The 13,676-nt window shown below is 43.8% G+C and overlaps 1 protein-coding gene across 4 annotated transcripts in view; it reads right to left on the bottom strand.

Moving 5' to 3' along the window:
- Positions 1-13,676, bottom strand: part of BCL2L13 (BCL2 like 13) — a 120,906-nt gene that overhangs the window by 106,776 nt on the left and 454 nt on the right. The gene's annotated exons all lie outside the window — the stretch shown is intronic.

The following is a 13,676-nucleotide window of genomic DNA, read 5'->3' as shown; positions in this document are numbered from 1 at the left end:
CGAATCTGCAAGAAAGTTGATAGTGTAGACACCAAGGGAATGGGCGCTTTCAAAAAGGAATGCCCCACAGATGTGACCATTGCAGAACTGGAAGAGTCTACAGTGTTACCCAGCATGCTGTTGGCACTGTTGTGAACAAACAAGTTAAAGGCAAGATTCTTGCCAAGAGAATTGAGCATATTAAGCATTCTAAGAGCAGAGCAGCTTCCTAAACATGACAAGGAAAATGAGCAGGAAAAGAAGGAAGCCAAAGACAAAGGTACCTGGGTCAGCTGGAGCCAGCTATTCCACCCAGAGAAGCCACCATGTGAGAGCCAATGGAAAGGAGCCTGAGCTTCTGGAACCTACTCCTGATGAATTTATGCTATTCTTGGGCTAGCTCTGTGACCAGTGGTTAAAGTGGCTGGATGCCACAGGCTCATTCCCACAACTGAGTCATGGACCCAGGAGCTCGATAAACACACGTGGTATCTGTGTACATGTCCCCAGAATCCTGACGGGTTGGAGAAAAGATTACAGTACAGGGATGAGCAGGTGGCACAGTGGTTAAGGCACTGGACACTCCCATATGGACGACTGCGGTTCAAGTCCCAGACCTGGTGGCTTGCTTTCTCACTTTCACTCTCTCTCTCTCTGTGTGTCTCTAGTCAAATTAAGATAAATGAATAAATAAAATTAAAAATAAAAAGGTTACAGTACAGCCATCCCCCATGGGGGAGGGAAGGTTCTTTCCATCTCTCTCTCTCTCTCTGGCAAATACACATGCCTTTTAGCAATATAAATATATTTTAATTATTCAGAAAATGCTAGACTCAAACATATCAGACCTACAGTATAGGATATCCATCCAACCTACAACCTCTAATTTAGCTTGAGCTTCAGTTGTACAGCAATGAAGTAGCTTGTCCAGACCTGTGGGGTGTGGGGTGGGCTGGGCAGACAGCTCATAGAAACACAACATCTAGAGCCCTTTTACTCCATTAGAAAACAGCCACTAAGAGTATGCCAAATGCAAGTCCCACCTACCACTTCAGGGTCAGGTCTCTTAAGGACATCCCGGGAAGAGAGGACACCCACTTCCTTTGAAACATTCTTTTTTTTAATTGCCAGGAGGCTTCTGCACCCCCACCCCACTGGGTATGTGCAATCCTTTCCCCTGCTTTCTCTATCCTGTCAGGATTTGAGCACACATACACCTGACATTTTTGAAGCCACCAGAGCAGGGATGTGAACCAGTCAATTACCGGGATCCAGTTCCCAATGCAGAGTTGACCACATTGCAGGGCCAGCCCTTCCTCTACCATTATGCAATGCCTGATCAGCAGACTACCCAACGGGCTCTTGCATTTATAAAAAACATCGTAAATTACACTTGCTGTTAACTTTTTTTTTTTTTTTTGGAGAGGTTTTTGCTATAGGGTGCATGCACTCACCAGAGACGAAGAGATAGAAAGAGAGAAATTACCCCCCAGGGGGAATGGCCACGCCATCCTCTCAGGATCTTGGGCACATATGCACAAGCGCCAGAATGAGTTTAAGCCACCGGGTCCAGGACTCAAACCGCAACTATATGAGAGTCCAGAGACAGCGACACAGCCATTACGCCATCTGCTGGTCCTGTTGTTAACCACTTTTTAATGCCCGAGGGTGGTGTGCACAGAGCCTGTGTACACACACAATGCACCATCCTTTTTCGAGTTCTCTATCCTGTCAGGATTCTGGATGTGCTTACTATGCACATACGCACAATTTTTTTAAAAGGATTATTTTTATTCATTATTATCACTTTTGAATTTGCTATAGGGCATGTGTGCTCACCAGAGAGTCAGAGATGGAGCCAGGGGTTGGGGTTATTGAGAAAACAAGTGGCTAGGTTTGGGACTCAAACTGCAGTTAGCCAACTGGAAATCCAGCGTCTTAACCAACACGCCAGCAGGCCTCTCACCCAGAACGTAGCTTTTTTTTTTGTTTTTAATTACTTATTTAGGGGCTGGCAGGTGGTGTCGTGGCTTAGAGCGCTGGACTCCCACATGGCTGACCACAGTTCAGATCTCAGATATGGCAACTTGCTTTCTCAATTTCTCTCTCCCTCTCTCTCTGGTTAAGAGCATATGCTCTAGGGAACCAGCAGTTAGCGTAATGGCTATGTCGCTGGACTCCCACGTGGTCGACCACGGTTCGTGTCCCGGACCCGGTGGCTTAAAACTCACGCCGGGCGCGTGTGCGTGTGTGCCCAAGATCCCGAGAGGAGAATGGAGGAGAAGGGATTGCGGCGTGACCATCCCCCCTGGGGGGTAATTTCTCACTTTCTGTCTCTACGTCTCTCTCTGCCTGGCGAGCGCATGCGCCCTACAGTGAAAATCTCTCCAAAAAAAAAAAAAGAGCATATGCTCTATATAAAAATAATAGAAAATAGGGACCAGCAGCTGATATAATGGCTATGTTGCTGGACTCCCATGTAGTCAACCACGGTTTGAGTCCTGGACTCGGTGGCTTAAACTCACGCCAGTTGCGTGTGCATGCGTGCCCAAGATCTCGAGAGGAGAATGGAGACGGGCTGCGGTGTGGCCATCCCCTGGGGGTGACTCTCGCTTTCTGTCTCTCTGTCTCTGTCTGTCTGTCTGGCGAGCACATACACCCTATAGCAAAAACCTCTCCCCCAAAAAAAGAAAGCAAAAAATAGTAAATAAAGATAAAATAATCCTTTAAAGATAAAAGAATTAATAAAATACTTGAAAAAGAAATTAAAAATGAAAGGCCAGCAGATGGTGTAGTGATTATGGCACTGGACTCCCACATGTTCAAAGGTGCTTGGAGTTATGGATCCAGCAACCTGAAACTCAATGCTAGGTGCGTGTGTGTGCATACCCAAAATCCCAAGAGGAAAACAAAGAAGGGACTGCAGCATGGCCATCCCACATGGGGGAGGGGGGGGTAGTGGGAGGGTGATTTCTCACTTTTTCTCTCTCCAACTCATGTCTCTCCAGCAAGCGCACATGCCCTATAGCAATAATCTCTCTTTTAAAAAAATAAATAAGACCCCCAAAACACAGGCAACAGTCCCAAAAATTAACAAGTGGAACTACATTAGGCCATAAAGCTTTTGTACAGCAAAATAAACAGTAATTAGAAAGAATGAGGAGACAAGCCTCAGAGTGGGAGAGTATCTGCAAACTATACCTCAGTAAGAGACTGATAACCAGAATACACAGGGAACTCAAGCAGATTACCCACAAAAAAATTAATCAATCCAGTGAAAAGATGGGCAGATAAGCTGAACAGACAACTCTCCAAGGAAGACGTATGAATGGCCAAAGAGCATATGAAAACATGCTCAACATCTCTTATTGTAAGGGCAATGCAAATCAAAACCACAAAGACATACCACGTAACCCCTGCCAGAATGGCTAAAATTAACACAGTAAATTATGTTAAGTGCTGGCGAGGCTGTGGTGAAAAGGGAACTCTCCTACACTGTTGGTGGGAATGGACATTATACTGTGGAGAATTCATTTATTGCAGTATTATTTGCAATTGCTAGACCATGGAATCAACCCAAATGTCCAAAAATAGATGCGTGGGCTGAAAATATGCAGCATATGTACTCTATGGAATACTACTCAGCTGTACAAAATGAGACCCTGACATTTGACACAATGGGACGAATACAAAAGACCTAATGCTAGGGGAAGGAAGCCAGACTATGAAAGACAGACTTTGTAGGTCCCACGCTCAACACACATCGAATGATGAGAGGCCAGCAGATGGCGCAGTGGTTACATCACTGGATTCCACAGTCAGTTGGGTTGGAGTCACGGACTCAGTGGCTTGGAAATCCCGCTAAGCATGTGTGCATGTATGCCCAAGATCCCAGGAGAAGGGACTGTGGTATGACCATCCGCCCTGAAGGGTGATTTCTCTTTCCCCCTCAGTCTCTCTCTCTCTGTAGTGAGGGCACACACCTTAGGCAAAAACCTCTTTAAAAAAAAATAATGGGCCGGCAAGTAGCATGGTGGTTAAGGGTGCTGGACTCCCACATGGCCGACCACAGTTCAAGTCTCGGACCTGGTGGCTTGCTTTCTCACTTCCTCTCTCTCTGATCAAACTGGAAAATAATAATGATAATAATAATTAATAAAGTTAAAATAATTCTTTAAAATAAAATAAGAGAGGCCAACAGATGGTGTAATGGTTACATCACTGGACTTCCATGTAATAGACTGGTTCAAGTCCCAGACCTCCTGGCTTAAAACTCAGTCCAGGTGCATGTGTGTGTGTGTGTGTGTGTGTGTACACGCACCCAAGATCCCAAGAGGATAATGGAGAAAGGATTGAGGCATGGCCATCCTCCTGAGAGGTGATTTCTCACTCTCCCTCTGGTGAGTACTTGCACTCTATAGCAAAATCCTTCTTTAAAAAAATAAAAAATAATAACAAATAAACACACACACATATGCCAAATGTCTGCACTCTATAGCAGAAACTTAAAGATTGGAAAGTATAACAGTCCGGAGGGCAACTGTGGATATAGACATTAGGAAGTGGGGAGGGCGACCGTGGGTACAGACATTAGGAAGTGGGGCGGGCAACCGTGGGTGCAGACATTAGGAAGTGGGGAGGGCGACTGTGAGTACAGACATTAGGAAGTGGGGAGGGCGACTGTGGGTATAGACATTAGGAAGTGGGAAGAGTGGGGGTGGGGAGTAGAAGAAGAGTAAGAGGGAGAGGGTGGGGAACATTTCACTGACAGAAAAATTAAAAGTTATTGGCTGATGATAATGGATGTGGTAATGTCTTTGTCTTGACTGATAAGCACTGTATTCATGCTGGGGAAAAGCGTTGTACACTGTAATGATGTAGAGCAATTAAATGTAAATAATATATATTAAAAAACATTTGCTAAAAACAATGATTTAATCAATTTTATTATTATTTTTTTTTAATTTGACCAGAGAGAGAGACAGGGAAAGTGAGAAAGCAAGCTGCCAGGACTCGAACCATGGTCAGTCACATGGAGTCCAGCGCTTCAACCATCACAACACCTTCAGGCCCCCACAGAAATTTTTTAAAGGTTTTTGTCTTAAGGCACGTGCACTCACCAGAGAGACAAAGACAGAGAGAGGGAAAGTGGGAAATCCCCCCCCCCACCGAGGGGAAGGCCATGCCGCAATCCCTTCTCCTCCATTCTCGTCCTGCCACATCCACACACCCAGTTTGAGTTTCAAGCCATCAGGTCCAGGACTCAAACCCCAGCCACCCACGAGGGAGTACAACAATGGACCACTATGCCATCTGCTGCCTGCCCCTCACATGTTTTACTTTTTTAAAGAATTATTTTACTGGGACCAGCAGATGGAGTAGTGGTTACCTCAGTGGACTTCCATGTAACGGATGATGATTCCAGTCCCAGACCCAGTGGCTTGAAACTCACACCGGGAACGTGTGTATGTATGCCCCAAATCCCAAGAGGTGACTATAGGAGAAGTAACTGCAGCATGGCCCTACCCCCTGGGGGGGAGGGTGATTTCTCAATGTCTGTCTCTCTGGTGAGTGCACATGCCCTATAGCAAAAACCTCTCAGAAAAAAAAAAATTGACTGAATTTTATTGACCATTATTATTATTGTTAATTTGACCAGAGAGAGAGGGGGAAAAGTGAAAAAGAAAGCCACCAGGTCTGAGACTGAAACCATGGTCAGCCATGTGGGAGTCCAGTGCTCCAACCACCGTGCCACCTGTCACCCCACCACACACCCTCCATCCTGAATGGTTTTTAAGCCAACTGGCCAAGGACTCAAAATATGGTCAGCCATCTGGGACCTGTTGCAGCACATAACCTCCATACAATATGGCCAGCCCCCAATATTACTTATATATATAAGGGGAGAGAGAGAAAGAAATCAAGCCACCAGGTCCAGAACTCAAACCAAGGTGGCCATGTGGGAGGCCAGCACCCCAACCACCACACCACCAGCTAGTCCCAAGACTCTAACTATACTTCCACTACTGTCACAGCACCCCCTCTGGGTAAGTTATGTAGTTAATGGGGCCAGCCTATAACCTAGGGGTTGAGAGGACCAGCCACACAGCTGGACAGGCTGTCTCTCAACAACATACAGGGTATAGGTGCCCAAAATCCCAACAGGACGAAGAGATGAAGAAGCAGCGCAGCACTACTAGGCCCAACTGGGGGGTTCTCTCTCTTGCCCTCTCACTCGCTCTCTTTCTGTGTGTGTACCCATACTGCCTCTGTCACACACCTTCTGGCAACTTAAAAAAAAAAAAAAAAAAAGAGGTTAATGGTCTCAATTTTATGTATGAAGACAAGAATAGACAATTTATTTGCCTAAAATCATAGAGCTAGTTAACAGGGCAACCACTTGTGCCAGCCCATAGCCCAGCAGCTAAAGGGAGCCAGCTATCACAGAGCCAACAGCAGTTCTAATCCCGGTCCAGATGTTTGAAACACACACTGGGCACATGTGCTTAGGTGCCCGAGATCCCAACGCGATGGAGAAAGGGAGGGCTGCGGCATGGCCGGGTCCTACTGATGAGTGCTCTCTCTCTCTAGTGAGCATGTACACACCCTGGCAATTATAAAACGCAAAACACTATTAAAAATTAGGCCCATCCTCTTCACTTCTTCTTACCCCTTAACTGCATTAACTCAACACACTTCACTACATGCCAGGAAACATACAGGTGGAAGCAAATGCAGAGGTGAAAATGTTACCTTTTAATAGAAGAAATGATAGAAAAATGAAGTGGTTTCTAAATCAGACAACCAAAGTATTTGAAAGAAGCAATCTGTCGATTTCAAGAAAGGACAGAGGAATAAAGACTGAACGGAAGATAAATATGATCTGGGACTAACATCCAAGCCTTCCTGGAAGCAAGGAGCATTGCTTAGGTCCGTCCGACCATTGCCTCACCAACACAATATATTTTCTATCTAAAAGACAGATTATGGGGGGACCAGCAGGTGGCGTGGTGGTTAACACACTGTGCACTCCCGCATGGCCAACCAGGGTTTGAGTCTTGAATCTGGTAGCTTGCTTTCTCACTTCCTCTCTCTCTCACTCTCCTCACCCTCTCTCTCTCTGGTCAAATTAAAAAAAAAAAAAAGGGACCAGCAGTTAGCGTAATGGCTATGTCGCTGGACTCCCATGTAGTCAACCACGGTTCGAGTCCTGGACCCGGTGGCTTAAACACACTGGGCGCGTGTGCATGCGTGCCCAAGATCTCAAGAGAATGGAGGAGAAGGGATTACAGCGTGGCCATCCCCCCTGGGGGGGGGGTGATTTCTCGCTTTCTGTCTCTCTGTCTGTCTCTTTCTGGCGAGCGCATGTGCCCTATAAAAAAAAAAAAAAACCTAAATGAATGGAATGAATAATTTTTTTTTTTTTAAAGATAGCTATGGGGCCAGCAGGTAGCATTCTAGCTAAAGTACTGGGCTCCCACCTGGGCAAACATGGTTTGAATCCCAGACCTAGCAGCTTAAAAAACACACTGAGCATGCCTCTGTGCATGCCCAAAATCCCAAGAGGAGAATGGAAGAGAGCGGATTGTGGGGAGGTTAATTTCTCACTTTTCCTCTTTCTCAGGTGAGCACACACACTATGGCAAAAACCTTAAAAAAAAAAAAAAAGGGACCAGCAGTTAGCGTAATGGCTATGTCGCTGGACTCCCACGTAGTCGACCGCGGTTCGCGTCCCAGACCCAGGGGCTTAAAACTCACGCGGGGCGCGCATGCATGTGTGCGTGCCCAAGATCCCGAGAGGAGAATGGAGAAGAAGGGATTGCGGCATGACCATCCCCCCGGGGGGGTGATTTCTCACTTTCTGTCTCTATGTCTCTCTGTCTGGCTGGCAAGTGCTCGCGCCCTATAGCGAAAATCTCTCCCAAAAGAAAGAGAGAGAGAGGCTAGCAGGTGGCATGGTAGTTAAGGCACTGGACATTCCGACATGGATGAGCATGGTTCAAGGCCTGGACTTGGTGGCTTGCTTTCTCACTTTTCCTCTGTCTCTTTCTCTGTGCATCTTTCTCTGGTCAAATTAAAATAAATGAATGAATAAATAAAACTTAAAACAATTCTTTAAGGATACAAAAAAGACGTTTCAAGCTTTTTTTTTTTTTTTTTGAGAGAGATTTTTGCTATAGGGTGCATGTGTTCACCAGAGAGACAGACAGAAAGCAAAAAATCACCCTGCAGGGGGGATGGCCATGCCACAATCCCTTCTCCTCCAATCTCCACTCAGAATTTTAGACATACATGCATGCACACACGCCTGGCACGAGTTTCAAGTCATCAGGCCAAGGACTCAAACTGTGATCAACTATGTGGGAGTTCAGCAATATAACTATCACACCATCTGTGGTCCTTCAAGATCTTTTTAAACAATGAGAAGAACACCCTTTTTACTCTTTAAATTTTATCTGGATAGAATAGTGTACCTATATTTGATTCAAATTAGATATATGTGCTGTTGGTATCAACAGTGATCAATATATGTATATAATCTTAAAAATAATAGCTATGTTGGGCCAGCCAGTGACATGGTGGTTGGGGCAGCTGGACCCTCATGGCCAATGAGGCTGTCTGAGTCCTGGACCTGGTGGCTTGCAGGATACACCAGGTGCATGTATTAGGCACATGTGCATGCATGTTCAAAATCCCAAAAGAAGAGATGGAGAAGGAATTATGATGTGGTCATCCTCCACGGGAAGTGATTTCTCACTTTCCCACCCTTCCTTCCTCACAATCCCCACAAGCACACACACTATCTTGCAAACTAAAAAAAAAAAAAAAAAGCAGCAGCCTATCTTTTACACAAACTACTGAACATACTCAAATGTTACCCATATTTCTTTCTTTCTTCGACCTTTTAGTTTGTTCCTCTATTAAGCTGCAAATAGTTGCCAGATGATCAGTCTGAGGAAGTTTAAAATGACTTAATCTTGTGTTTATACATTGATTTGGTGTCATCTTCAAAACCAGCTGCAGACAGAATGTCCATGATCCTTCAGTAAGAATGATGTAATATCCAGGGGCTGGATCAGCAGGTGGTGTAGTGGTTAAGGGCACTGGACTACCACATGGCCAACTACAGTTGAAGTCCCTGACCAGGCTGCTGCCTTTCTCACTTTCCCTCTCACCCTCTCTCTCTGACCCTGTCCCTCTATGGTCAAATTTAAATAAATAAATATCCTGGGGTCAAAAGATGGTGTGGTACTTAAGGTGCTGGATCCCACGTGGTCGACACTGTCATTCAAGTCCTGAACCAGGCAGCTTGAAAAATATGCCAGGCACATGTACATGTATACCCAAAATTCCAAGAGAAAATGGAGAAGAGACTGTGGAGTGGCCATTTCCTCTGACACGTGATTTCTCTCTCTCTCTCTCTGTCTCTCTCCGGTGAGCGCACATCTATGACAAAAATCAATTAAAAAAAAACAATGTAATATGCACAATCCTACAATCTACGATTTACGGGTTTTTTTCTTTTAAGGCCTGAGCAATTATGAGTAACAGTGCAAATTTCAGGATGGTAGCACTGATTACATTGCAAGAATATAGACAGTATATAAACTATAATCAAAAGGTATACAGCAATTACTAAGTACTGTTATAAACTCTTTTATTTTTTTAAGGTTTTTAACCACAAAGTGCATGGACTCACCGGGGATAGAGAGTGAGAGTGAAAGTGAGAACTCACCCAGCAGGGGCATGGCCACATTGCAATCCCGTCTCCTCTGCTCTCCTCTCAGGATTTTATGCATGCGCACACACGCACCCAGCATGATTTTCAAGTCACTAGATCCAGGACTCAAATTATGGTTGAACATGTAGAAGTCCAGCACATAACCATTATTCCATGTGCTGACCCCAGCTACTATAAACTCAAGACTAGCACATTTGCAGCAATGTAAGTCTTCTGTATTTCCCAAACCTGTTTCATTATAGTCACCCTTGGACACTTACAAAAATAGAAATTTCTTGCACCCATCTCACACATACTATTTAGAATAATGTACCTATGAGGGCTGGCAGGTGGCATGGTGGTTAAGATTGCTGGACTCCCACATGGCAGACTGATTCAAGTCCCAGACCTGGTGGCTTGCTTTCTCGCTTTCTCTACCTCCCTCTCTGATCAAATGAAAATAAATCAATAAAGTTAAATAAAATAATTATTAAAAAAACCAAAAAGAATAATGTACCTATGATTTTTTTCTTTTTTGGGGAGGAGAGGCAAAGAGCACCCATGCTGGCTGGAGAGAGACAGGGAAAGTGAGAAATCACCACCCATGGGGAATGGCCACACCATAATCCCTTGTCCAGTCTCCTCTCAGGATTGTGGGCACACACAAACAGGTGCCTAGCGTGATTTTCAAGTTACCAGGTCCAGGGCTTGAACTGTGATTCACCATGTGGGAGTCCAGCACCTTGATCACCATACCACCTACAGAAACATCTTAACAATTAACATATTTTAATTAGTTAAATTATTTCAGGAACCACTTTGTTTTTAGATGAAATCTTTCCATTAAAGTAAAATTATAATGGAATAAAGTTGTTACTCTAGTAATATAGAGTCAAACATATCTATAATCCCCATTTATAAAGAAAAAAATTCAGATAACTCATTCATAAATAAAAAATCTGGCATTTTCAACATTAACAAACTTTCTTGGCTATCAGACTTTTCATCTCAAGACTCACTGGTGGTCTGAGTAGGGAGGGACTCTTTTTGAAAGTACACAATTTTTTTTTTTTTTTGAGAGGTTTTGCTATAGGGTGCATGCACTTGCCAGAGAGAGACAGAGAGAAAGAAAGCGAGAACCCCCCACCCCAGGGGATGACCATGCAGCAATCCCTTCTCCTCCATTCTCCTCTTGGGATCTGGGGCATGCAAATGTGCCCGGCATGAGTTTAAGCCACCAGGTTCAGGACTCAAACCGCAGTCGACTATATGGGAGTCCAGCGACATAGCAATTACGTTAACTGCTGGTTCCTAAGGCACACAATTTAATTTAACCTTAATAACAGTATTTTCTAGTCCATGCTTATCAACTCTTATGAAATTCTAGGACTTTCTCCAAAAGAAGTAAAATGAATTACCCCTAAGAAAAACTGTGGGGGCCAGCAGTTGGCATAATGGCTATGTCACTGGACTCCCATGTAGTCAACCCTGGTTCAAGTCCCGTACCCAGTGGCTTAAACTCACTGCCAAGTATCCTGAGATGAGAATGGAGGAAAAGGGATTGCGGTATGGCCATCCCACATGGGGAATAATTTCTCGCTTCCCATCTCTTTGTCTCTCTCTTTCTGGCAAGCACGTGTGCCCTATAGCAAAAACCTCTCCAAAAAAAAAAGAAAAATTGTGAATTTGCAAAAATGTATCCCACCCAGTTAAAAAATGCAACTGAGCAAGGTACCATTTTTAAACTACAGATACTAACTACTCATGTGCAGACAAACTCTTTCCAATTATAACATGCCCAACTGAAACATTCTAGTTCAATCTTGCCTTAAGAGCTGCTCAAAAATATTTTCACTCAGCAGTTGGCATTCCCAGATAATGTACTCACAGAGGAATGCCTCTTGCCCTCTGCCTCGCTCCCCACATTTGCCTTGCACAGTAAGTTCACAAGGATTCCCATATATGTGTGCCTACCACTTGATAAGAGGGACATAAAATCACAGCTGTTCTGTCCCACTTCTAGGGATATGCCAGAGAGTAACGAAACCACATCTATGCAAAAACTTATACGTGAATGTTTAAAATAGTATGATACGTAACAGCCAACAAATAGGAGTAACGGCCCATTGACAGATCAATATAAATTTCTGAAATGTGTTTATACAGTAGAATATTATGTGGCTATAAAAAGGTATTGATGCATGCTTCAACATGGATGAACTTAGAAAATGCTAAATCGGAGACGCCAGTAACAGAAGATCCACACTGTATGAATCCCATTTATGTGAAATGTGTAAAGCAGGCAAATCCACAGGAACAGAAAGTAGATCAGTGGTTGCCTTGGGGGGGCGGGGGGGTGGAATAAAAATGTCTGCTCTGGAGTGTGGGGTGTTGAAAACTGACTGGGGTGATGTTTGCACAATGCTGTGAATATACTGAAAACCATTAAGTTGTGTAACTGGTGAGTTGGGTGGTGTGCTGATTACAGTCCAATACAGCTGTTAAAAAAAATCTGCTATTCTGAAAATAGATACCTACCTCCAAACTCTAATATATATTAAAAGACAACTCTGGGTGACCAAATAGAATAAGAATCAAATTATGTCTAAAAAATAATGATAAAAGGACAAAAGTATTGTTTAAAACTTCAGAGTTGGGGCTGGCAGGTGGCATGGTGGTTAACATGCGGGACTCCCACAGGAACAGGTGGCTTGCTTTCTCACTTTCTCAAACTCTCTGTCTCTCTCTGGTCTAAAAAATTACTACTAATAATAAAAAAAATTAAACAATTCCTTATTAAGATTGTTTTTAAAAGTCGGTGTTGTATGCCTACATTATTTCCTAACAAAAACATATCTGAAAAATGATTATTATGTCTGGCGAGCTCACGCGCCCTATAGCGAAAAACCTCTCCCAATAAATAAATAAATAAATAAATAAATAAAACTGTTGCAAATATTTTAACTTGTCCTTAAAGCTGGATGATATTTAAATAAATATTGATTAAATGATGTGCTAGTGGGCACTTTTTTTTTTGCTAACAAAACTGATGGAACTCAACCTTACATATGCTTGGACTGAATTCAACCAACTACTGGGCTACATTACTCCACATAAAAGGAACCATGTGAAAAACAGAAAAGTACCAGCTCATTCAACATGAGAGGCATGTCAAAACCCTCACTAATTACCAAATGACTATTTCATAAGGGTTTAAATATTTTAACTTGTGGGTACAAATGTTTATATGGTATCAAACTGTGTGCATTTAAGTATAAGCACTTCACTACCTTCACACACACCTGTTTAGTATTCTAGATGTTTTTAAAAAAAAAGGTATCTGAAGGGTGTGGTAACCCAGCCAAGGTCATACGACAAGTCAGGGCAGAGAGCAATATTCTGCTTTCTACCAAACCTCAGGGGGAAATTTTACTGCATTTCACAAAAACAAACAAACAAAAAATTTGTCTTGCTTTACAATGCAAAGCAAGAACAAAACAAAACAAAAAATGGTGGTGGGGTCAGCTTAGTTTAAAACTCGACAGAGGCAGTGAGCTGGCTATTTTGGATAAACAAACACTTGCATGGGGAGTGGTTAAAAGCTCCAGCACTATCAGCCGAGGACATGTGAACTACTGCCCAGATCCTCCGGGTTTCCACCCTAGCTTGAAGCCTCGGCTCAGAAAGTCTAGCTGTCCCTAGATCATGAAGGCAGGGAACGTGGGGTCCCCCTGAAAAGTGGAAAGAATAAAATCAAACAAAAGACGAGTTAATGTGAACTGTATCGCTCGCTTCCAAAGGCGGAATACAGTAATATAACAGCGTGTGCCGGGACAGCGGTGAATTAAGGCTAAGCAACTTCAGATTTCTGACAACCTGTGAGAAGGGACGCCTAGGGCCGGCCAGCTCATCTCCCACGCTCGCAGCGAGCTGGTGAAAACCCGCCCTCGCCCACGGAGACCATGTCTACAGCCCG

The sequence above is a fragment of the Tupaia chinensis genome, unplaced genomic scaffold, assembly GCF_000334495.1.
Source record: "Tupaia chinensis unplaced genomic scaffold, TupChi_1.0 Scaffold000578_2, whole genome shotgun sequence".
Lineage (NCBI taxonomy): Eukaryota > Metazoa > Chordata > Mammalia > Scandentia > Tupaiidae > Tupaia > Tupaia belangeri.
Note: the sequence above shows the minus strand (reverse complement) of the source record. Positions and strands in the feature narration are given on the sequence as shown.